General features: G+C 33.0%; 2 long non-coding RNA genes across 2 annotated transcripts; one reads left to right on the top strand and one right to left on the bottom strand.

Moving 5' to 3' along the window:
* Positions 1 to 5185: 5185 nt before the first annotated feature.
* LOC126737785 (uncharacterized) lies at positions 5186 to 12422 on the bottom strand. The gene is made up of 3 exons (XR_007661106.1): positions 10715 to 12422; positions 10476 to 10579; positions 5186 to 5431 (listed from the first exon to the last, which is right to left on the bottom strand). It is a non-coding gene; the product is annotated as an uncharacterized LOC126737785 (long non-coding RNA).
* Positions 12423 to 14695: 2273 nt separating this feature from the next.
* Positions 14696 to 15321, top strand: LOC126737783 (uncharacterized). Its single transcript, XR_007661104.1, has 2 exons — positions 14696 to 14926; positions 15021 to 15321. It is a non-coding gene; the product is annotated as an uncharacterized LOC126737783 (long non-coding RNA).
* Positions 15322 to 24689: the final 9368 nt, after the last annotated feature.

The raw sequence follows: 24689 nt of genomic DNA, 5'->3' as shown, positions 1-24689 counted from the left end.
AAATTTAAACACAAATCAAATTAAATATAACAAGAGAACACCTAAAGAGAACAAATATTCATACAAAATCAGCAAATAAATTCTAGTAAGAAGCTAAGATTAAAATATAAATATAAAAATCTGGATACTTAAAAAAACAACTTAACCTAATAAGGACAAAATTTAAAATCCTCAGTCAGGAAAAATTAAAACTAGCTGCCCAGTATTCGATAAAAGATTAAAAAGCACCATTTATCAAATATAATTTAATTTCTTAAAAAAATATAAATATAAATAGTCAGAGCTGCGACTGGTTCTAGAAATTCTGCGAAAATATGTGCTGATGTTCCTACTAGCATTTTAAATAAGTTCTTAACTGGGAGTAACTGCCTGTAACAATCTATACAGATTAAGGAATTGAAGATTACATATTGCCCAAAATAATGGTAACACCACTTATCGCTCTTAGTCGCTGTTTTTATTTTTTACAGAATAACAGTAATAATATTAGCATGTCTCATTTTGTTGTGTGACAGCACTGGAATGTTGAATTTTGAAGTGCTATTATTTCTTCATGAAAGAGTTTCAGTTAATGCTTTTATATAGGCAGGCAAGTCAACAGTACAATAAAAATAGACCAATTCCTTTAAAAAAAACAACTTTAAAAATGTTTCGAATTTTGAGACATACTTTATTTTAAAGATTGTTATAAATGCCACACTAAAGTGCAAAGGAGCAAGAACGACCCGAAAAAAATTGTTTATAGTGCCCTAATAATAGATTCAACACCATCAAGTATAAATGTTGTAGGAACTGGATATGAAACTGGACCATCAAACTGTTACCAGTTGATACTAAAAAACATGGGTAAAAATGTTAAAAATATTTCAAAACTTTTTGCAGGTATCGATCGTCTGCTTGCACGCATTTCACAAGGGAACACAGTTAACACGATTTGCAAGGCTTGGGTCTTGGCGCCATTTGCAATTATTAATCAGGTATTAATTTGTGATCTGATTGGTGGTGCATGTACGGTTATGTTGTACGAGTCAGGATCTGTTGCGAGGAATAGATCCAAAGTCTCCCTGTCTATCAGGGATCCTGGTTGGCTCCCGTATAAGCTACGTTAGGCCGTAACTAATCTTCTGCTTACCACCTCTCAGCATCAGTTCTGTTAGAAAACGTCAAATAGTTGACCTTGTGGACGTTAAAGTCTCCTGTAATAACAATTTCTGCACTTGGATGATTTGCTTGCAGATCGTCAATCTTACCAGAAAGGTGTGTGAAAAGGTGGACTATAGAAAAAGCAGAAAAATGTTCCAGAGCTTCCTTCTAATGAAGACCTAAATCGGATCTACAGGTCGTATCCAGGATATAACATATGAACCTTGCTGGTTTCCGAGTTTACTTTCGTCTTTGCTAGAGCTAAAATGCGTGTTTATTGGTTTACAGATGTTGATGTTTAGATCTCTTATATTACATAGATCCACTCTTAAATGTTTCACGCCTGATGGGGCGTGATGGCATGGTGGCCTCTCCAAATTAGCCCGTACCCGGATATCTGACGGGGTAGCTCCGGACTTTAACTTCGTAATATTTTGATCCAGGAGAGGCCATCATATAATTTTTTGTTTTTGTTTCCACCCTAGAAAACGGACACATGGGGATGAAGCTTGAGTTCCGTAGGGCCTATTCGCGTCGCCGCAATCCTATGAGGTGGTATCTCAAAAAATTATTCAATTGTTAGATATTGGTCTCGGCAAATGAACACAGAAGTTTTCAATTCAAAAATGGAATATTTGGGCTGATATTTTGAGCAACCATATTATAGAGCCTTTTTTATTGATAATACTTTAAAGGCGCAAAAATTCCTTGATGCAAAACCTTGAAAAAGTTCTTCCGGTCATTTAAATCCTCCCTAATTTAGTCCTAGAATCGGTCTATTTTCAGCAAGACCGCTGTCCTGCTTATAATGCGGTATTGGTAAAAACATTTTTATCAAATTCTTTTTTGTCTTATTAGTGGGATTCGCGATATTAAATGGCCTCCTAGATTGTTGACTTTTCACTAAAATAATTAATTTTAAGAGTTTTAATTTTATTTTTATTAGAATAATGCTTTAATTTTCAGTATATATAAAATATTTATTATGCAATACACCGCATAATAAATATTTTTAAGATTACGATTCTATGTGGATTGTATATCTGTAAAACCTGCATAAAAAAATTTTAGATATGCCCGAACTTTCTCGTAATATTTTGCACAATTTCATTGCAAATAATACAATTACCTCCGTCAAAGTGACATGCTTGCTGAAACGTCGTACATCGTCTTATACATACTGAAAAACAACGACGTAGCAGGCGAGTAGCAGACCGCACAAAATGCATGCTTGCCCGTTGCCATATTTCCCCTTTAAGCACCCCTCTATGCATAATGATCGATTCGCCAGCCTGTAGATCCAGGCTAACATGGTCCTGACACCACTTCATTGAAGCTTAAATACTCCTGTGCACGGCTAGAATGGCTCCAGTTCAAAATTGCGTAGCACATATTTGCAGAAAAGTTTTTCTCTCTCTAGTCATGAAGTAAGAATAAGAATTAATAGATGTTCTCTTCTGTTTTTGGACACAAACTCAATCAAAGTTTTATTTTTCATGAACAAGCAAAACTTAATATTCTAATAAAGGTCCCGACTAACCTTACTTTTGTTTAACTTTCCGTGCTTAACTTATTGTTTCAGTTCAGATTCGATTAATTAAAAAAGAGTAATTTATTCAAATCAAAATTCTACAATTTACCTATAGCATTGAATTTTCAATATTAGGTATGTAAAAAATGTAAAAAGTACTCAATAAATAATTAAATTAATTTGACACGGTTGACTTGATTTTTTTAATAAGCTTTTTAATCGTTTACTTTTATTATCTTGAAATAATGCATTTTTCCTAAAAGAAATACAGTGGTTTGTAGTTTAATTATATTTAAACTAAGTTAAATATCGAGTTAACATATTACCCTTTATAGGTACCAAATACCATTTGATTAATTTAATTTTAGATATAACGAATTATCTTACAGTTTTGAGAAACTAAAATAAGTTTAATTATTAAGAAAAATAGAATTCTGAGTTTAAGCTTCGGTATCTTTCTTCTAATTAATAGCTAACGTTTCCTTTTGAATCTAAAATATATGAATAGTCACTGTTTATAAAAATGGTTGTGTGTTACAATCGTAGTTGCCGAGATTTCGCCGATCATCCTACCGGCGTCTTCAGAGCGTATTACGACACTTCAAAATAATTTTTTTTGTTGCTCCCTAGGTAACTTTGAATATTCGGATATCGGATTAAGGACGAGATGGAAATGAATAATTTTAAAGTAGTTATTTTTCTTTTGCATCATTTCACTAATTATTTTTTATCGGCGTTTTTCTTTTAAGTATTAACCCAATGGGCTAGTTTTTCACTTCTTTGACTCTTCTGGAATTAAAGCTAAAACTGATTTTATCCAGATGATAGATCCGCTCAGTATATTTGAAATGATTTCTATCATTAAATATATATGTAAGCCGTGAGTTGGATAAAACCATTTATCATTTATCCATTCGGTGTAAACATTATTATTTATTTATGCACTTACTAAAACCCCTTACAGGACCAAAATTAATCGATAACACAAATGGAATATGCTTTCAAATAATTAGGCTGAATTTTAACACAAGCGACTTGGTAATTTGCTGGGTTTATTTAAATAAAATTATGGTTGTTTAAATAATGAAAATGCTAGTTTTTCGAGTGCCCTCTTAATAGTGTGTGTGTGCTCACATAATAAAACTGACAGAATGATATATTAATATTTGTTAAAAATAAGTAATTTCAATACAAGCATTATTAAAATATTTGGTAAGAGTAAGTTCTTCCCAAAGCACGTGATTTCTCACAGGTGCATCGGTGTTCAATAATAAAATCAGAATCGGTTGTAAGTTGTTGCACCTACATATTTTCCGAAAAAACCCAACCAGTCGTCCCAAGCTGTCTAACCTTGGTCAAACATCTAATTATACTTTTCCAACCACACGTGAAAAATACATACTAGTAAGGAATTCAGGAACCCACTCCTACCTCCTCTGGTTATTGTCAACATCATTTTACAAAACTTTCATCTGACTCGTGTTGACTGTCTATCTTTAATCATTTCTTAGATAAATAAAAAACTAATTCAAAACACCTCCTAGCTTCGTGCCTCTTAAAGAGCCATAGAACAATTTTCAAATGCATAAAATATTTTACATTGTGATGCCTGATGATCTCTAATTTTAATAAAATATTCACATTTAAACCAAGCAAATACATAGAATGTAGAAAATTAAAGTTACCGGACAATAAAATAACCTAAGTTGGGGCCTAAACAAGGCCTAAGATAAACTACTAAAAAATAGACCCTATAAATAAAAGTAGAACCCTAAATAAATTTAACTCACCAACGTACTCTCTAACTTAAAGTCAGAACAAAACAATATAAAAACTATGAGAAAAAATAACGTTTTTACAGTTTTATAACAATACGTTATTTCATACTTTAACGAGATATCTTCTCGTTATTCTTATTCACTTTTGTTCTGGTGTATAACATTCACTACGTATAGTTTTAGTAACAGTAAGAACTATACAAAATTATAGTTACAGCAACAATTAAAGCCCGTTCGAAGAATCTCTAAATTTGGTATCTAAAAAGATATTATAGACATTTTCATTGCTTGCTTAACAGAAGTTATGAAAATGCATGATGAAAATAAATGATGGTGTAACAACGGACAACTAAATAATTTGTAAACATAAAAAAAATTTGCTGAATTCATTTTTCGACTATCTGCATGCACCGCCCTTAAGTAGTTAAGTCACTAAAGAACAGAAAAAGATAAATAGCTTTCAAAAAAGACCTAATTTATAGAAAAAAGTAGTAGCAATCTGCATGATATTCCCATTATAATCCTAAAAAAACATCATCATAACTTTGTTGAAACATTGATTTTATTACTTTGCAGTAAAAATTAAATAAAAAAATATACAGATTTTAGCGTATTTCTAAATACAAAAATCAACATATACTCGTAATACTTATCTTTTGTTTTAAAATGAATACTAAGTCATAAATAAATACTTGTATCCTTGTTTAATATCTCACAAGCATAATTGGACAGTTGTTCACATTCTTTAGGTTTTGTAATTTTACGGTTCATGATATATATCTCTTTGTTTTTAAAACTTCACCAATTAAAGAATGGCGACAAACTGTTTTAAAAATTTTCGACCGTGGCGATCCTTTCAGCGTTACTTAACATTTTGTAAATATTTAATTTGTTATTTAAAATTCAGTTGGCTTTCCTGTTTTGTCTGACGAGGACGCTTGGGTAGTTCATCCACTAGTCGGAAGTTAAGCTTTTATCTCTATGGGAAAAATGATTATTGCTATTTTTTTTTATAAAAAGAAGTGTCTTTGTAAAAAGTGCTATCAAACTTCCTTTCTCTACTATGAAATTGATTTTCAATTTGTGTAACCTATTGTAGGTTTATGCAATTAATGTCATATACAGTGAATAAATTGAATTGTCGAAACAGTGAGCTGCCAAGGCAGTTATGCATATAGGTCTCCTAATGGACCCGTCATGCCCCACCGGGGCTTACCAGAGCCCAACGGCCTTAGAGAAACCGATAAGGCTCTTTGGTCTGAAGGACTTAAAAGTCACTCGGTATACTGAAAGTGTTACCCAAGTATTTGAATCTGACGCGCGTGAGTGCTGGGCACTCCCCGACTACATGGTCAACGGTTTCATCCTCCTCACAGCACCATCGGCATTCCGGATTGTCCGCAATACCGATAGTATAGAGATGGCTTCTTAAGTGCCAGTGACCGGTTAAAAGACCTGTCACTAGCCGAATTTCGCGTCTTTTTAGGCGTAGTAGATTTTTGGTGAGACAGACAGGCAGGAGGGCCCACCTATGTGCGCTTTGGCCTGTCTCATACCAGGGGACTCAGTCCATCTTCGGTGGGTCCACTTGTCCAGCAGACCCTTCATTGACGCGTCATATACAGTGCTTTCATTTCCAAACAATCCACCCTTAATAACTTTCTTAAAAAAAAAAACACGTCAAATTAGATATACAGGGGGACGTTTAATTATGCATTTACTGATGTTCTGTCAATCACCTCCTCACCTCCAGCTAACCTCACTTTAATATGTCAAATGGGAATCCCCATTGTGTGATACATCATAGTAAGGAGCGTAAAATTCTTTATTCAACGGTACTAAAAAAAATGAAATCGGTAAATGTGTAAGCAAATAGTTAGCGAAAATGTCTAGAAATAATGAATATTTTATTTACGCCAAACTTTGGTATGTCAAATGGCTACCCCATGGTGTTATACATTATTTTAAAGGGCATTCATTATGCTATCAATGGTTGTAAAAAAAAATAAAATTGATTGACCAAGAAGCAATTAAAGTGTAAATCGGTAGGGTAGGAAAACAAATTTAATTAGTTTAACAAATTTATTTTATTAAATGTTCAAAATGCGCGCCGTTATTATCGCCGTTATTGGCAAGGGTCTGCCCGCTAATTTCTCTGCATTCTTGAAATATTCTATTTTTTAAATTCTCAATACTCTCAGGTGGGGTTTTATAAACTTTGCTTTTTAAGTAGCCCCAAAGAAAAAAGTCTAGTGGGGTTAGGTCCGGAGACCGCGCAGGCCATTCGATTGCACCACGTCTGCCAATCCACTTTTCTCGAAAATTTTCATGAAGCCACTCTCGAACTACCAAAGTGTAGTGCGCGGGAGCTTCATCCTGCTAAAAATGTATATTATTTTCATTTAATAATATAGTACCATGTTGATCTACTTGATTTTCCATAGATTAGATGATAGAAGGGTATATTGCATTTTCTAAAAGGTTTAAATAAGAATATGAATTTTATAAGGAAATAACTTTTTTTTTAAACTTTATGTACGGAACCAGTGGAAATATTTGTTAGTTTTGCGGCCTTTGGTATAGACAAAGTTGAATCCATAGCAAATTGTCCTAGTACTTCAACTTGGCATGCTTCATCGACAACTGTATTTTCATATTTTTTCTTATTGCAAATCGATTCCGTCTCTTCAAATTTTCGTATCAATTCTAATACGTATTTATGACTCACGTTTTTATCTTGATACCTTAAATGCTTTCGCGGTTCTGCGAGCACACCGATCTTGAGCTCCATAAAGGAAAATTATTTCTATTCTTTCGGCTAGCGTATACACCATTTTATTAACTCACTGTTTTAACTAAAATTGAAAAATTGCACGCGTCAAACTGACAGTTTTAACAATAATAAATCGCCTGCTTTTTAAACGCCTTAAAAATGTTAGGTATTGCAGTGTTTTTTTGTACCTATTAGGTAGGTTTTGCAAAAAATATAAGTGAAATAAATACACATACAAAGTTATAAGACTGCAAAGATTTTTGCAAAAAATTTGAAGACACTCTTTTTTCTCGCAAATAACGGTAAACATTTTTTACTTAAAAAAATAAATAATTTGCTTGAACTAAATGTACTGTTTGTTACCACACATTTTAACTTCTAAATTGCTTGTATTTTTTTTTGATGATCTATTATAAAAAATGTAAGAATTTTAAAATGATGTAGGTACCACACTAAAAGTATTCATTTAAAATACCAAAGTTTGGCGTAAATAAAATATTCATTATTTCTAGACATTTTCGCTAACTATTTGCTTACACATTTACCGACTTCATTTTTTTTTGGTACCGTTGAATAAAGAATTTTACGCTGCTTACTTGATGTTCTAAAATGCTATGGTCGCAAAAGTCCATTGACTTTTATAATAAAAGAGTTATTAAGTTCTGTTAAAACTGCTGATGGCATCTTAAACCTTACAATTACTTACTTATCGTATTTATTAAAATTGAAAATCCTTATTGCTCATAAGCCTGATGGCACCACTAAAAATCCTTGGTTATTAAATATTATAAGAGGGTAAAACATGCTTTTTATTGTTATTATTATCCTTTTATAACATATATGACAACACAAATTTTAACAATCGCGAAATGTAATTAATATACCTACATTGGAACACATTAGGTTTACAATCATTTTATGAGTTTTTCGTCTGTAAATAGGTACCTACTATTTGCGATATGAAAATGTCATCATAAATATAATTATTTAAAATTTTAATGACGCTTTGTTTAAAAAGCTTTTGTTAATAGGCTTACGTTAAATAATAATATATTTATTATTTAACCATTCCGAATCATTAGCAAGTAAAAAATATAATTTTTATGAATAATAACGTTGTACGCCTTTTCCGGTTTGATATTGTTGATACAATTTAGACATTTTTTATTGACGACTAGTATACTTTCTTATTATTTGATTAATAATTGTTTTCATAATGGTGCTTATACATATATTATTTTAACAACTGAAAGATAATTTAGTAAAAAGTATAATATGTATATCAAAACATTGTTGGTTTTGTAGTTTATCTTTCATGTATAAAAGCGAATTTCTAAACTAAATCGTTGACTATCGACATTACTATTTATTATACAATTTATACAGTGAGGACGCGCAAGTTGGAATAAATTTATTTAAAATTCAAGCGTGTGTTCGAAAAAAAGACGATTTTCTTGATGATTAATTCATGTGTCAGGGTGAACAAAAAATGAGCTACGACTATCAACTTAATTTTCTTAAATAGAAACACACATTTTTTATTTTATTTTTAAATTTTGTATAAAATTTTAAGTATATTTTGTATACCATATCCTATACTTAATCTCAATATTTATTAAGAAATTTGCGATTAAATTTTATATAAATAACCATGAATTTGGAACAGTTTATAAAAAAAAAACAAAACAAAAAAATTAAAATAACTATTCAATTGTTGACCATTAACTTCATGACAGTAACCAAGTCGATATTCAAATTCTTGTAATACTTTACTTATTGATTGAGGCCGGATTTGTTGTATTTCGGCTCTAATTCGATTTTTTAATTCTTCTAAGCTTTCAGGTTTATCAAAATGAACTTTAGATTTTAGATAACCCCATAAAAAAAAAACCATATCGAATCTACCGGTATAAATGGGTTTTCACTATTTGGACAAAGTGCAATTAAACTAGGTACTATCTGATTTTGAAGCAACTCTAAATATTTTTCAGAGGTAAGTGCGCCCTCAATAAAATAGGGACCCACAATTGACGTGCCCACAATTCCTGCCAATATGTTTAACTTCTTGAGAAAGTGTGTGTGAACTCCAGAGCGGATTTTCTGGTGCCCAATAACGAAAATTTTGCCTATCTAGAGATCCATTTAAAAAAAACTTGCCTCGTCGGAAAAAACAATCTTACTTAACAATTGTGGGTTTGCATTACATTTATTCATCATTATTTCGCAAAACTCTATTCTGCGGATGTGATCATTAATAAGCTCCTGAATTAAATAAATTTTATATGGATGCCATTCATTCCTATGCAAATATTTAAGAACACATGATTTACTATTTAATAAATTTAATTAAACAGATCGCAAACTTCGGCTTGTGTTCGAGTCTTGTTGCCATAGCCTATCATCATCAAAATTTCAATTCTTTGTTTTTTAGCTAAGCGCGCCATACTTTAAACTTTGCAACTGCACTTGACCCTTACTGACATTTATGTACAGTAATACATACTGTTACCATGCGATTAAATGGTGACAAGGTATCAATAATCAAATATACCTGTTAAAAAACTATGAAAAAAATATGTTTGAATATGCTCAAATGACCCAAACATTTGCACATTTATTAATAATGTTAGTATTAGGTATAAGATATAGTATACAAAATATACTTAAAATTCGACGTGTCCAAGCGTTTTTTTTTCGAGCACACTCCTGAATGTTAAATAAATTTGTTCCAACTTGCGCGTCCTCACTGTATATGAACTTAATGTATGTCTATATTATACGAGTTTATAACTCGACATTTTATTTTATAATAGATTCGGGGTAATGATTCGTAGCTTATTTACTTAGCCAGTACGAAAGCAGATATAAGGTCATGTTACTGTGGCATTATTGTTAATAATTTACAACGTATGTTTATAAAACAGTAATCTTAGTTGACAAACGTGCATTCGCATATTGAGTTCATAAAAAGACTAAGATGTTGATCGCAGCCTAGTTACTGAACAGTAATCAGATCATTTTGATCGTCTATCCTTAAATTTATTAAATGATGGGAGAAAATATTTTACAAATAGTTTCGATTAGTTGGAAAGCGATGAAACTATGAGTTTCTGAGTTAAAATTACAAGCCAATAGACTCATAAGCATATGAAATAACAAAACTTTTGACGTGCTTTAATTCAAATATAAAAATCATTTCTGTCGGTGATGACCATTAGAAATGACCTAATTCTACTTTATTCTTACTTACACTAGAAGTGTTACAAAATTATCTATCATACTACTCGTATAGATCCTTGACGGATGTGGCAATCCAAAAGTAATACAATCTTCGTGCTATGTCTCTTTCTCTGCCTAAAACCTCGTAAAAATCGGTATTATGTCTATAAAGTACTCAACTAATCATAAAGAAAGAACAGTTATGATATCAAAAAAGTCTCATCAAAACTAGGCAATGCTAACTTAAGATATTTAACTTAATATAGTTACCTCACGCTTCCTGAGGCATGACCTCTCATCTCAGCCACCCGCAAGTGTCTAATGCCCCCAGGTCTTATTTACTAACGCCATATATACAATCAGCCATAAAAATGTAACCTCCTGTTATGTATCCAGCGACACCAGCTTTACTGAAGCATCTAAGGAGGATGTGCTCTTTGTGTTGGCTTTTTCAAATGGAAGAGCTTGCCCGTACTCTAAAAAATAAAAACAATACCGCACCAGGGATCAATAATACTTAATACTCCATGGTTTCAAACTTACCAGATTTTGTCAAAAAAATTCTACTACAAATTTTTAATGATATATATACAGGGTGATTGATGGTTGATGGTACCTTAGACGTTTACGGAGGACGGCAAATAGAATTTTTTTGAAAATTTGGCATCAAGGGTAGCTAGTGTTCTAACGATTAAAAATATTTTTAGAAATGCAGCGTTGCCGCTTCTATTAAAAAGTAGTAGTAACTTTGTTATTTTTATGCTTTGTTTGTTTTAAATAGAATACCCTGTATATTATTTTATTTAATGATCCGTTATTGCTTTATAATGGTTTTTGTATAAGGTGTTATATGTAGGTATTTTCTTTATTTTTTGACCCTTTCTAACGAGGTATCATGTTTCTATATCTAAGTAGTTCGGTTTCTGAAATTAAAGCAAGTTTCTGTAAAAATCGGAATATTTTGACATATTTCCTATACGCGGCCATGAAAGGTCATGCCCAAACAATGCTATGCTATTGACGTTTGACAGTTATATTTAGTTGATCAATATACACGTGGGTGTTTCTTTAAAATAGTTACCTAAAAATTAATTGAAATAGAAAGAAATTCAAATAAAGTTTTGATGAATCTATTTAGGAGAAACTGACCTAAAATGACATACTAGGGTAAAATGGCATATCGGCCACTTCTCTAATTTGAGACGTGGCAACGCTGTCGTAAATGACAAAATGTAATTGGTTTGCAGCTGTGACCTCAGTCGAGTCTACTCTGCGGGGCAGAATACACGTGTTTTTAAGGAATACCGAAAAAAACTTTTTCCGAACCTGAAAACATTGTTCTGTGGTTTTCTAATTTCTCGATATCACTTGATGAGGTACGATAAGCCTAAGTACGGTTAGTCCAGGTAAAAAAATTGACTTTTTTCTTTATTTTGATGTGATTTAACTCCGATTTTTTTTGTGTTTTTAATAAGTATTTGGGTCATTTCTAACACACTTATTCTTTGGGCAAAATGGCATACACAGTGTTGGTGTAAAACGACATAGGCTGAAACCTATACTTATGTTTTTATGATTTCAGATAATATGGTTGGAAAGTATACGCGTAAATCGATGCGTCAAAATTGGGGTGAGGCACGCATGAGCGAAGCTATTAAAGCAGTCCAAAACGGTGATCTGGGCTTGTTTGCGGCGTCTAAAAGATATGGTGTACCGCAAGCAACCGTTAGACGAAGGGCACAGGATAAAAATAAAAGAATAAAACGTTCTCAAAAAGGCTTGGGTCGTTATAGACCCACATTTTCTGCAGAACTTGAACGCGAGATAGTGCAACATATTAAGAAATTGGAAACATGCATGTTTGGCCTGAACACAACAGAGGTCAGGCAATTGGCATTTGAATTAGCTGAAAGGAAGAAGTTACCCCACAGACTTAACAGGATGAAAAAAAAGGCTGGTTGGGCTTTAGGGGGCGCATCCTGACATTTCACTCAGAACACCGGAAGCCACTCCAGCGGCTCGTGCGCAGGGTTTCAATAAGCCGCAAGTTGAAAAATTTTCCAATTTATTGGATACAGTACATACAGTAGCGGAATATAACATAACCTTTGACCGTATCTACAATGTTGATGAGTCTGCGCTTTCTACGGTTCAACGTCCGCAAAAAATTATGACCACAAAGGGAAGAAAGCAAGTTGGTGCCATTACAAGTGCAGAACAGGGGGCACACACTTCTGTAGTATGTGCTATGAATCTAATAGGTAATTTTGTGCCACCGGCTCTGATTTTTTTTCGAAAAAAATGGAAGCCAGAGTTAATTGATGACGCACCAGCTGGGACATTGGGCTTGTGTCAAGAATCGGACTGGATGACAGGTGACCTGTTTTGTAAGTGGCTGAAACATTTTATAAAGTTTACATATTCATCTCAAAATAACAAACCCCTCTTACTGCTTGATGGTCACGTTAGCCACAAACAATTGAAAGTTATTACGTTGGCTAAAGAAAATGGTGTCCTAATGATTTGCTTTCCTCCGCACTGTACACACCGATTACAACCCCTGGATTTGTGGTCCTTTATCTGCCTATTATAATCAAGCGATTACAAAGTGGCTCAAGAATAATCCAGGTCGCACTGTATCTCCTTTTCAAGTAGGAAAGCTATTTTCTGAAGCCTATGAACGCAGTGCAACTATGGAAAATGCCGTTAGTGGGTTCAAAAAAACAGGAATCCATCCGTTTAACGCCAATGTTTTTCCCGACTGGATGTTCGCTGCGTCATTAACAACCGCCATCCCTGAACAAAATGATCCCGAATTACAAACACGAGACCACCAAGGACCTCATCCAAACACATCCCCTCCACCATCACAAGCCGACAGGGATAGACCTGGATCATCCCATATAACTCCAAATGAAGAAGAAGATAATATACTAGACAGTAGCCGGGTTTCCGTGGAAAGCATCATTCCAAGACCCAAGGTATCAGCATCTTTTAAACGAACAAATCGGAAAAGACAGGGAACGGTTGTGCTAACATCTACACCTAACATGGAAGAACTCAAGGCGAAAGAAGAAGAGAAACGTTTAGTCTTGGAACGACGTGCAAAACGTAACCAGGTTAAGGTCACATTGTGGACCGATGATGAAAAAAAAAATCAAGATTCATTTGCTGAGGTTGAAGACGATGTTTAAGATGCTGCGTGGATCTATTGCAAAAGCCTTTATTCCCAGTCGAAATCAGGCGAGCTTTGGCTGTGGTGTCAAAAATGTAAAAAGTGGAGTCACGCAGAAAGGGGTCTTCCGTCGCACTAAGTTTTTTACTTGCGAACTGAATAGGCATTTGTTTTTTTGTAAGTGACCAAAGCATTATATTTTTGTATTTCATAATAAAGGTTTTTTCAATATTTCTACCTTTTTTATTTGCAACATCTTTTATAAAAAGGTGTATGTCATTTTGCCCAAGTATAAGCCTAAAATGACATACTGCACATTTTTTTTTAAAATTTGGCATCAATATTTTAAAGTGAAAAAAATGAAAGCTTTGTGCCCACCATGGGAACTGGCATAAACTAACGAACTCACTGAACTTGAAATGAATGGTCGTCAATAAATATTCCTAAGTTTTGTGGAAGCTTTTATTTAGGGTATTTCATTTTAGGCCAGTTTCCCCTATTATTCATGGACAATGTGACAAAATTGTAGCAAGAACCGAGTAGTAGAAGCCAAAAGTTCCACGAAATATACCCTAATTTACAAAAAATTTATAAAAGAAAATTTGTGTGAATACAAAATAACTTTATACAATTTGTTTCATAACTTAAGAATGATTTAATTAGTTATCCTAAGATTATAAGTAATTTACAATCAATTTTCAAAATGATTGCCATTGACTTCTAAGCACTTCAAAATTCTGCATTGTACAGCATGTGTTGTCGCTGCTTGTACTTCAGAAGGATCTTGTTGACTAATGCAATTAATAAGTCGTTGACGTAGTTCCTGTTTCCTGTTTACCGGTGTCTTGTATACCATTTGCTTCAAATTACCCCAATTTCGGAGGATCAATTGTCCGTTATTGGGAAAAGATATTGCAACGATATTATAAACCACCGAGAAACCAGCTGATTGTCCATAATTCCTGAAGGACACAAGTGGCACATCTCGAAGGTTGACGAGAATTTTCCGAAAGAGCGTCTGCCGAGTATATAAGGGGCTGCATCGCCGACGGAATTCAGTTGTTGGTTCAGCTTAGGGTCGCAATCTTGGCGCTAGTAAAAATAAATGCCTCTTTCGTGAGTGCTCTTGTCTTCGTAGTGAAGTGTGTAGTTAAATTAGATGACTATTTTCGATTGTCTTCACACGGAGCTATGTTAACTTTTTAAAAATGTCTAAAAATTTTGTAAATTAAACCAAGCCGAAAATCATTATAAAATGTCCGATACTTATTCGTTGTAAGAGTACTTCAGCTGATTTTAACTGATAGGTAAGAATGTAAATACTACTATCAACAGAAATAGACATGAAGATTAATGTTTGTATTGATTTTTATGTTTTTGTTTTTATACCAATGAGATTAGCTAATGATGAGCGGTGCCTGTGTAATGATCGTTAGCCGGCGTGACCTCCTGTACCACAAACCGTATTTTCCTAATCCTACAGCATAAGAATCTTGATGCTATCCACATTTAAGGCACCTGGCCGGAAGACGTCAATAATGCTTCTTCTGGTCAACTTATTAAATTTTTAGGAAGATTAATCATGCTTAGCATGCCCGCACGAAGAGATCTACCGAGATGCGCTATGAGGTACTACAAAACCCTGCCGCTGCAGTCGTTTGTTACATTGCATTTAATTTTTTAATATATCTTTTGTTTTCTTTCTTTATCTTTTAAATAAAATATAATAAATTAAATAAAATAAATTAAAAAAAAATGTTGTAATGATAAAGTATTTTTAAACTGAATTTGAATGGATGTTGGTGGTGTAATAAAATACAGGGTGTTACAAAATTTGGTGCAAATATTTTAAGAGCGTATTGTTGCAGTCAAAATAAGACTTTTTTTTCCTATAAACATGTGTCCTAAAATGCACTTCCTCTAAGCTACAGCTTGCGCAAATTTCTTGAAGAAAATTTATGATTTGGAATATTGACGCAATTTGAGGGAACGACTCAGGGTGCCTTATGATTAAGACCCATATCTTATTTTTCCGATAAGAGATTTGAAAATCTCGAACATCATCTAAGTAGTTAGTCATGAAAAAATCTAAAATTATTTTTCCGCCCTTTTTGATATAATTAATTATTATTTGAAAAAAAATGAAAGCAGTCACAGCCAACTTCGTTTTTTCTATTTGATAGTTTAATCAAGTTTAATAATGCTCCCCTTTCGTTTGTCAGCGATTTTCTCGAAAACGGTTAATTGTATTAAAAAAATGCAAAAGGCAAAAATTTTAGATTTTTTCATTACTAACTAAATGGTGTTGCTAGATTTATAATTGTCTTATCGGAAACGTAAGATAGGAGCCATCAGAAAGTTAAGCTTCCCTGAATGCTCCTCTAAAATTAGATTTGCCTTACTTTTGTGACTGAAAATGAAAAGAGCAACCAAAAAACGGAGATTTGCAAATTTTCAGGAGATTTGACGCGTAACTGTAGTCACGGTTCTAAATAATAGATTTTCTTCAAGCAATTTGCGCAAAGCAATATATAGCTTCCGCAATCAATAAATCGGGAGAGTTAAGTTTGCGATTTAGATCATGGCAACGTGCGTTTAACTCGATATCAGAATGTAATCAAAAGACATTAACAAAATCATATTTTTATAATAGATTTTGAGCAGCCAGACAATTTTATCTTCAGAATTTTTAATTTCATTTACCGTATACATTTTTTGTTGCAGAATAATTATAACTCAACTAAAGGAAAGATGCTACCCCTACATATCCCGAAAAGCAATAATACTTCTCTGTTGCTTTCAGCCTAGTTGGGACACAATTATGATAACCTGTAAAGTAATATAGTTAATTTAAAACTTTAATGATTTCAAGCAATGGCCTATTTTTAAAATATTCATACCAGCAAAAAAAGCCCTAACTTGCTATTTAAATAAAAACCTTGTGTTTACACACCTGTGAAGTCAATCTAACATTTTTTTGTATTCTGCAATGATTTATTTAATTGTGATTTGCTTGATTTCATTTTCTTGATTGATCTGTTCATTATGAAAGTAAATGAATAATTTTTTTTATTTCTCAAAGGTTCTAAGTAAAATAGTTTTTTTTGAAGGTTTTTATTGTTAAGTACAAATGATCTAATATTATGAAAAATATCCTAATTTAAAATTTTCTACCCTATATACTCGTAGTCTACCTAAGTTTTTGACTGTTTTAATATAAATTAAAACAGTCAGTTATTAGTTACTAAGTTTTTGTGAGGCCGTAAAATATTCTAGGTTACAGAACTGTGTCAATTTTTTTAGAAATATATTTTAGTGAAATAACTTGATTCATTATCAACTATTTGAATGTTGTAGTGTTGAATAAAAATATAGGCAATAAATAATTAGATTATAATGATCTTAACTTAGCTAATATATAAGGAGCCCTCACCGCTAGGAGGCCCGTTAATCTAAATAAAGTCTAAATAATGGTACGCCGTTTAAATCAAAATGAATACAGTGTAAATAAATGTTTTTATTATTTTGTTTAGTGTGTACGTGTATAATAAATCGGTTGACTAATTTTGTGTGTTGAGTGGTTTAATCCACACCCAAACAAATAGTAAAAACACTAGTATTAGTATATTATATTTATAGAATAAATCACCTAAAGCTAAAAACTGTTTTATGATTTGAGTATTACTCTATACCACGTTATAGTCAATAATAATCTATAATACTTACCGTGAAAAATTGTATTTTACATATGTGCTCGAGATCATTGTAATTACTTTAAAAAAATTACGTCTGTCTAGTAACAACCTGTAAGGACAATTAAACAACGGCAACCTTCTCCAAAACTAAGCAGTTAATTTCGATTTAAGAATAACATGCAAGTTGCGCCATCTACTGAAAAATTTTAAAGCTACGTCGCCTTAAAACACAAAGCACCTTACTCCGTTGCGGTAAAATAGTAGCATATCTTTCAATTATTTTTAGGTGGTATTAATTAGGTGGTAAAGATATTGATTGCTGTTACGTTACGATCCTTTTAAGATGCCAATTATATTTCCCTATGGCCCCAGGTTTGGCCGATCTTTTACCCATTTAACAAGAAAAATATAATGTTTAACTACGTCATGCATGAATTTGTTTACAATCCAAGTGACTTTCCCAACACAATATTAAGAGACAAATCTCAGTACCCCCAAAATTCAACACCTATTACACCCTCCCAAAGAAGAACCCAAAACATGAACAATAGCACTATTAAAAGGGCATACTCTCAAGTTGCTACAGTTAATAACAATAAAAAAAGAATAGTCCAAAAAGGCTACGACAGAAAACTCCATGAAGAAAGCTTATTTTTTCCTAACTCTAGACCTAATAAATCCGATCCTGACCACACTTCTCAAATTCAAATCAATTCACAGTCTTTCTCGTGCTCAAATTCTTCAAGTCCTTCTCAAGTAACTTCTCAAAAGCCTATTAGTGCACAGCATAATTTCAATTTACCTTGTAACATGGAAACATGTATACAATTTGTTATGAATACAACAAATGATGACTATCTTGACACCCTAAAAAAACTCATATTATCCCGTCAAAACCCAGATCTAGAAATGGATCTGGAATTGTCAGACTATTAAATAAATACAATTAACACACAACATTTAATATCTCCCACACAGATATTTAAAATTAAAAAATTATACATCAAATTCAATCTTAAAATTATACAGTGGAATATTCGTAGCATTAATTCCAATAGGGATAATTTGATATCATTAATTCATAGGGAATCACCAGATATTTTATTCCTAAATGAGACTTGGCTCAAATCACATTATAATTTTACTCTGCCAACATATAATATAATCAGGGAAGATCGACCAGATGGTTATGGTGGGATTGCAACCTGTATTAAAAAGAATATCATTTATAACAAATTAAAAACCTTCAACTCTGACTCAACCCAATATATTACCATTCAACTAGGTAAACTTCACCTTATAAATATATATGTCAATACTGATAAAAATATTACTACCAACTTATTGGAAGACCTAATACAGGGTGTAAACATAGAACAAACCATTATAATGGGTGATCTTAACTCACACCACCCTTTATGGGATGATTCTCCTGTCAACAAAGGGGGAAAACTAATTGCAGATTTTATCTCAGATAATAATTTGGTGGTAATCAATGATGGCTCATGTACATTGGTACAAAGTCCAAACTCATATACTAGTGCTCTTGATTTAACTATGGTAAGTGGTATATTGGCAGTAAACAGTTGCTGGAAAGTCATACATGACTGTGCTAACAGCAATCACTACCCGACCTGTTTAGAACTAAACCTATCGCTAAAATTCAACGCAAGGAAAATTTTTACGGCACCTTTTATGGCCAGAAACCTTAATAAAGCGAACTGGCAACTTTATCATGATAATATAATACTAGAAATAGACGTAGAAGACCTTAATATGACCTATAATGAATTAATGGACATCATGGATAGAGCGGCTGATATTGCTATTCCTACTAAAAAGTGTGGTGTTTCTAAGAACATTGGCAATTCGTGGTGGGACAAAGAATGTTCTACCTGGATCAAAGAAAGGAAAAATGCAATAAATAACTTTAATAATACCCCTACATTAGAAAATTACCTTGCTGCAAAAAAATGCATAGCAACTACAAAGAAGAGACTTAAAATTAAGAAAAAAGAAAAATTTAAGCTTTTTTGTCAAACACTCAACAGAGAGTCAAATATTAGATATGTGTGGAATAAAATTAAAAAATTTTCAAATAATATAAATAATACTTCAAGCAACTATAATATTTCAGATGATATTAAAAAAGAAATTCTCCAAAATATGTCTAGTGTGAATCTGGATCCCAATTTTGTTGTCTTGCAACCACGGGATGAAAACAGTGTTACTCCATTTTCTTTAAATGAATTTAACAACGCATTAAGAAATAAAAGATTGTCCGCCCCTGGCATGGATGACAAAGCTTACCCAATGTACAAACACCTACCAATAAGAGCAAAATTAACTTTACTAAATATATATAATAAATGTCTGTTTGAGGGACATATTCCAGAGGCATGGAGAAAATATAACATTATTCATATTTTAAAACCAAAGAAAAACCCTATCCTACCGGTAAATTATAGGCCTATAGTATTGTCAATGTGTGGCTGTAAGATCCTTGAAATCATGATTAAAAATCGATTGGAATGGTTCCTTGAAAACAGAAATACTTTCACACATGAACAACTAGGTTTTAGGAGGGGCAAGGGCATATATGATAATATTGCTTATCTCTCAAATTCAGTCCTTGAGGCCTTTGGTCGGTCTGAATCTGTCATTGCAGTATTTTTAGACATTAAATCTGCATTTGATAATGTTAATATATATAAATTGTATAATAAATTAAATCATCTTCAAATTCCTATTGAAATTAACAATCTTATTCATCAAATTATTGTGAATAGACTTCTATACAGCAGAAAGGCTGATGGCACATTCATGGGCCCATATTTAGCTACAAAAGGACTCCCACAGGGTTCTCCTTTGAGCACTATACTTTTTAATTTGTATATCTTGGAGCTATTTCAATTGAACTTACATTCTGCAAAAATAATTGGATATGCTGATGACTTGGCTGTTTTTGTGAAAGGTTCCAATGTCAGTGATATGACAAACAAAATAAATGGAGCATTGGAAATGATTAATTGTGTTTTAAAAGATAATGATCTCTCCCTCTCCGTCGAGAAGTGTGAAGCAATTTGGTTCACAAAGGGTAATCGCAAAAATCCCCCTCCACCTATACATATTGGCAATTATCTTATTGATTATAAACCCCATGTTAAATATCTGGGACATATTCTGCAAGAACATCTAAAGTGGAACATTCACATTGACCATATAGCTGATAAGGCTAAAAAAGCACTTAACATTCTGCGCGCTGTCTGTAGGGTTTGGTGGGGATCTGACCCTCTTACCCTGTTAACAATTTTTGGAGCAATGATTCGATCCCACCTGGACTTTGGCTCGATATTTTTAAAACCTGTAAACCAAAAGGGTCTAAATAAATTGAATGTAGTCTTTTTTGAAGGATTGCGAATATGCCTGGGCTGTATGAAATCGACTCCTAAAGCGGCTTTATTAGCGGAAGCGGCAATGGTAAACTTGGAGCAGAGACGAAAAACCTTGGCAAATAAATACATTGCAAGGTTGACCTCAATAACTAATCATCCTATACTAGAGATTTTGCAGAGAATCCGGAGAAAAATGATTACATTGCCAACTTACATTAACTCTGATAACGTTCCATATTTGATATTCGCCTTACAAAAATTCATTCCTTACCTAAACAGAATAAGTAAAGATACAAATTATGCATGCTATGGAATTGATTTTGATATCCTGAACAATCCAATTAAAATCTTAGACTTAGGAATGAACAAGAATGACACTATGTTAAAACAATATTTCCTAACTGCTACAGAAAAATTTAAAAACTCCTATACCTATATATACACGGACGCCTCAAAAAAAGATAAAAGATTAGGCTATGGGATATATATTCCGGATATAGACTATAAATTTTCATCTAGACTCCCAGACTTAATAAGTATATGTAAAGCAGAATGCGTGGCTATACACGATGCTGTAAAGGTTGCTATAAATAAGCATTTGAAGAAGGTAATAATCTTTTCAGACTCAAGAAGCGCGATACAAAAAATTAATAAATATGGTCTATCAACCTCAAGCGATTTCTGGTCTATCAAAACCAAGCAGTTAATTTCTCTAGCTAATAAGAACAATTTTGACATAAGAATTGCTTGGATTCCTGGACACTCGGGCATTCCTGGTAATGAGGTGGCGGATTTATTGGCAAGAATAGGTAAAGACCTGAATGTCCCTAAAGATATGAAAGTGGATTCTATGGAAATTTTTAACCTGATCAAGGATGATATGAGTAATCAGTTTAAAGTATACTGGAAAACTTTAGTACATAGTAAGAACTATCAATACTCTAAAATACAAAATACTTTCCCAAAAACCAAATGGTTTTCAAATGTACCTTTCAAAAATCGAAAATACATAACCACAATAATCAGATTACGGACGGGCCATTGTCTGACTAAAGAGCATTTATATAAGCTTAAGATTAAAGATAACCCATATTGTGAATGTGGCTCTGTTGAAGACTTAAATCATCTCTTTCTGGAATGTCCTATAAATTACATTCCTTATATTGATCTGTATAAGGAATTTGTTAAAAGGAATTTCCCCACGCCCTTAACAATGTATACTGTTTTGTCTGAACCAAATGAGGAGTCAATTGATCTAATTATGTCATTTTTGAATATAAATCGAATTCGGTTATAATAGTTCTGCTCAACAATTCGTGTTTTGTCTATGTTTTCTTTTCCCGTAGAATCCCAGAACCTGTGATGTCTTATGTTTGTCCAATTTACCTATATTGTGTTTGTCCATACTAATAGACTTAATCACTACAAATGAAGGAATACCACACAGCACTATAAAGGAAGTCTGAAGTAATTAAGTACAAGTCAGCGGTCCCGATTTGGTCCAGAGCCAGTCAACATCGAGGTCGCTCCAAATTGTGCTGGCAATTGCCTCGTTGCAGTGCCATAAAACAAGCAAGCAAGCAAGCAAGTAGGTCATGCATTTTAGCATTTTTTCACGCACACAGTATATAGGGTAACAATTTAAAATATGGCAATATTTCCTAATAAATGGAAACATAGTTTTTAAATTTCTAATTTTAAGAGCGGTGAGAAAAGTATTGTTAATAACTACAAATTGTTTATGTTTCTAGCCAGTCGTGAATCCCACAACTATTTGACAGACCGCAGGTCGATCTACAGTCACAAATCTATTAACCTATCTGACTAAAATTACAAAAGCTCTTTAGAATTTTAAACAAAGTGGACTTTATACAGGGTGTTTCACTTTTTGTAGCAGGACTTTAACAGTATTTAGAAAAATTAATTTTAAGGTAGGTTTCTCATATAAATATTGATCGTTAAACTTTTTATTTCTGAGACTTTTTATTACTTATATCTTATTTATAACAAACAACAGATTACAAGAACACAACAAACAATTAACAAATTTAAAGAAGGTGTTCGAAATGTGGAACCATTTTTTGCAATACATAATTCACATCGACGAATAACCGAACGTGAAATTTTATTTACATTAATTTATTTTAATAATTTGAATAGTGTGCCATGAAATAAAAACAGTGTCATAAAATGTAAATGTCATATTAGTATTATCGTGTCAAATTGCAATTGCGTTCTCAAAAAGTGTTATTTGTTTATTTCTTCTTATCGTTTTTGTGTCAAAATGCCATTTATGTTTTCAAATCAAGAGTTAGCGGATATCCACTTTATTTATGGGGTTGCAAATGGAAACTCCGCAGAAGCAGCCCGGGAATATATGCGCAGATATCCGATTAGAAGGCATCCACATCCTTCTGTATTTGTAAGAGTCCATCGACAAATTATTGAGAATGGTTTAGGCAATGTACGAGGAAATGAAAATAATGTACATTTTCGAATAGAGAGAAATAGGCAACAAATTTTGCGTGAGTTCAACAGAGATCCTACAACAAGTATTAGAAGAGTTTCCGCTGGTTTAGGAATTTCAGCTTCCCGTGTTTACCGAGTGTTAAGACGGGATCATAGACGTCCTTATCATTTGCAGCCTGTTCAGGGATTACAACCAGGAGATGAAGAACAAAGAACTGCATTTTGTCGTTGGATTCTTAATGCAGCTAATAATACTCCAGGTTTTTTAAATAACGTGTTGTGGAGCGATGAGTCGTGTTTCACTCGGCGTGGAGTGGTCAATTTCCATAATCAGCACATTTGGGCGCATGAAAATCCACATGGAATTCGACCAAGAAACTTCCAGCATGAATTTAGTGTTAATGTCTGGATTGGTATTTATGACAATCGACTTTTTGGACCATATTTTTTGCCACCACGGGTAAATGCTGCAGCCTTCTTGGAATTTTTAGAACGGGAGCATGCGAATATGTGGGAAGATATCCCTTTAAATTTAAGAAAACGGAGTTGGTTCCAGCTTGACGGTTATCCTGCGCATTATGGGAGAATTGTGCGAAACTGATTGGATACCAGATCCAGAAAGGTGAATGGGTCGTGGAGGGCCAGTAGCGTGGCCTCCACGATCCCCAGACTTAAACCCCTTAGACTTTTCAGTATGGGGATTTTTAAAAGAAAGAGTGTATGCGACACCTGTTCCAACAAGGGATGGCCTTATAAAAAGAATTAGGATTGCTTGTAATGAAATAGTACCATTTTTAAATAACATTTCACGTTCGGTTATTCGTCGATGTGAATTATGTATTGCAGAAAATGGTTCACATTTCGAACACCTTCTTTAAATTTGTTAATTGTTTGTTGTGTTCTTGTAATCTGTTGTTTGTTATAAATAAGTTATAAGTATTTGTGGTATTGTTCTAGTTGCGATTTATTAGACGGTTGAAATAAATTTATCTTCCTGCAAAAGTTCCTTTTTCAGAGAAAAGTTCAATACTTCTTAGTCACGCGAGGGTTAACTCTAAAATATGTCTGCAGAATTAAGGATCTATGAAAACTTTTTTTGTTGAGCATATAATTACAGTTACAGTAAAATCATAAAAGATGCTAGGCTTCAGAGTTAGAAGGTGTAAGATTTATTCTGTGTATACAATTAAAACTATTTATTGTTTTTTAGTTAGGTATAGGCTACAGAACAGATTGGCAGAGAGCATCAATCAGCATAAATCATTGAACATTCAGCATAAATTCTTGCGAGTATATTCATATGAACTGATATGATCAATCTGAGTTGCAATACTAGTTTTTGTTGTTACATTAGTTGGAATAGATATTCGTTGTCTATTTATGATATAACACTAATACTTTAACTCATATCTGCAAAATTTGCATTTCTCCCTATTCGAATTTAACCCATTTTGCAAACGTCGCTTAAAAACCTCACTGAAAATCTTGACAAATATTTCAAAAATCAAGAC

This window comes from Anthonomus grandis, chromosome 6 (assembly GCF_022605725.1).
Source record: "Anthonomus grandis grandis chromosome 6, icAntGran1.3, whole genome shotgun sequence".
NCBI classification, from domain to species: domain Eukaryota; kingdom Metazoa; phylum Arthropoda; class Insecta; order Coleoptera; family Curculionidae; genus Anthonomus; species Anthonomus grandis.
Note: the sequence above shows the minus strand (reverse complement) of the source record. Positions and strands in the feature narration are given on the sequence as shown.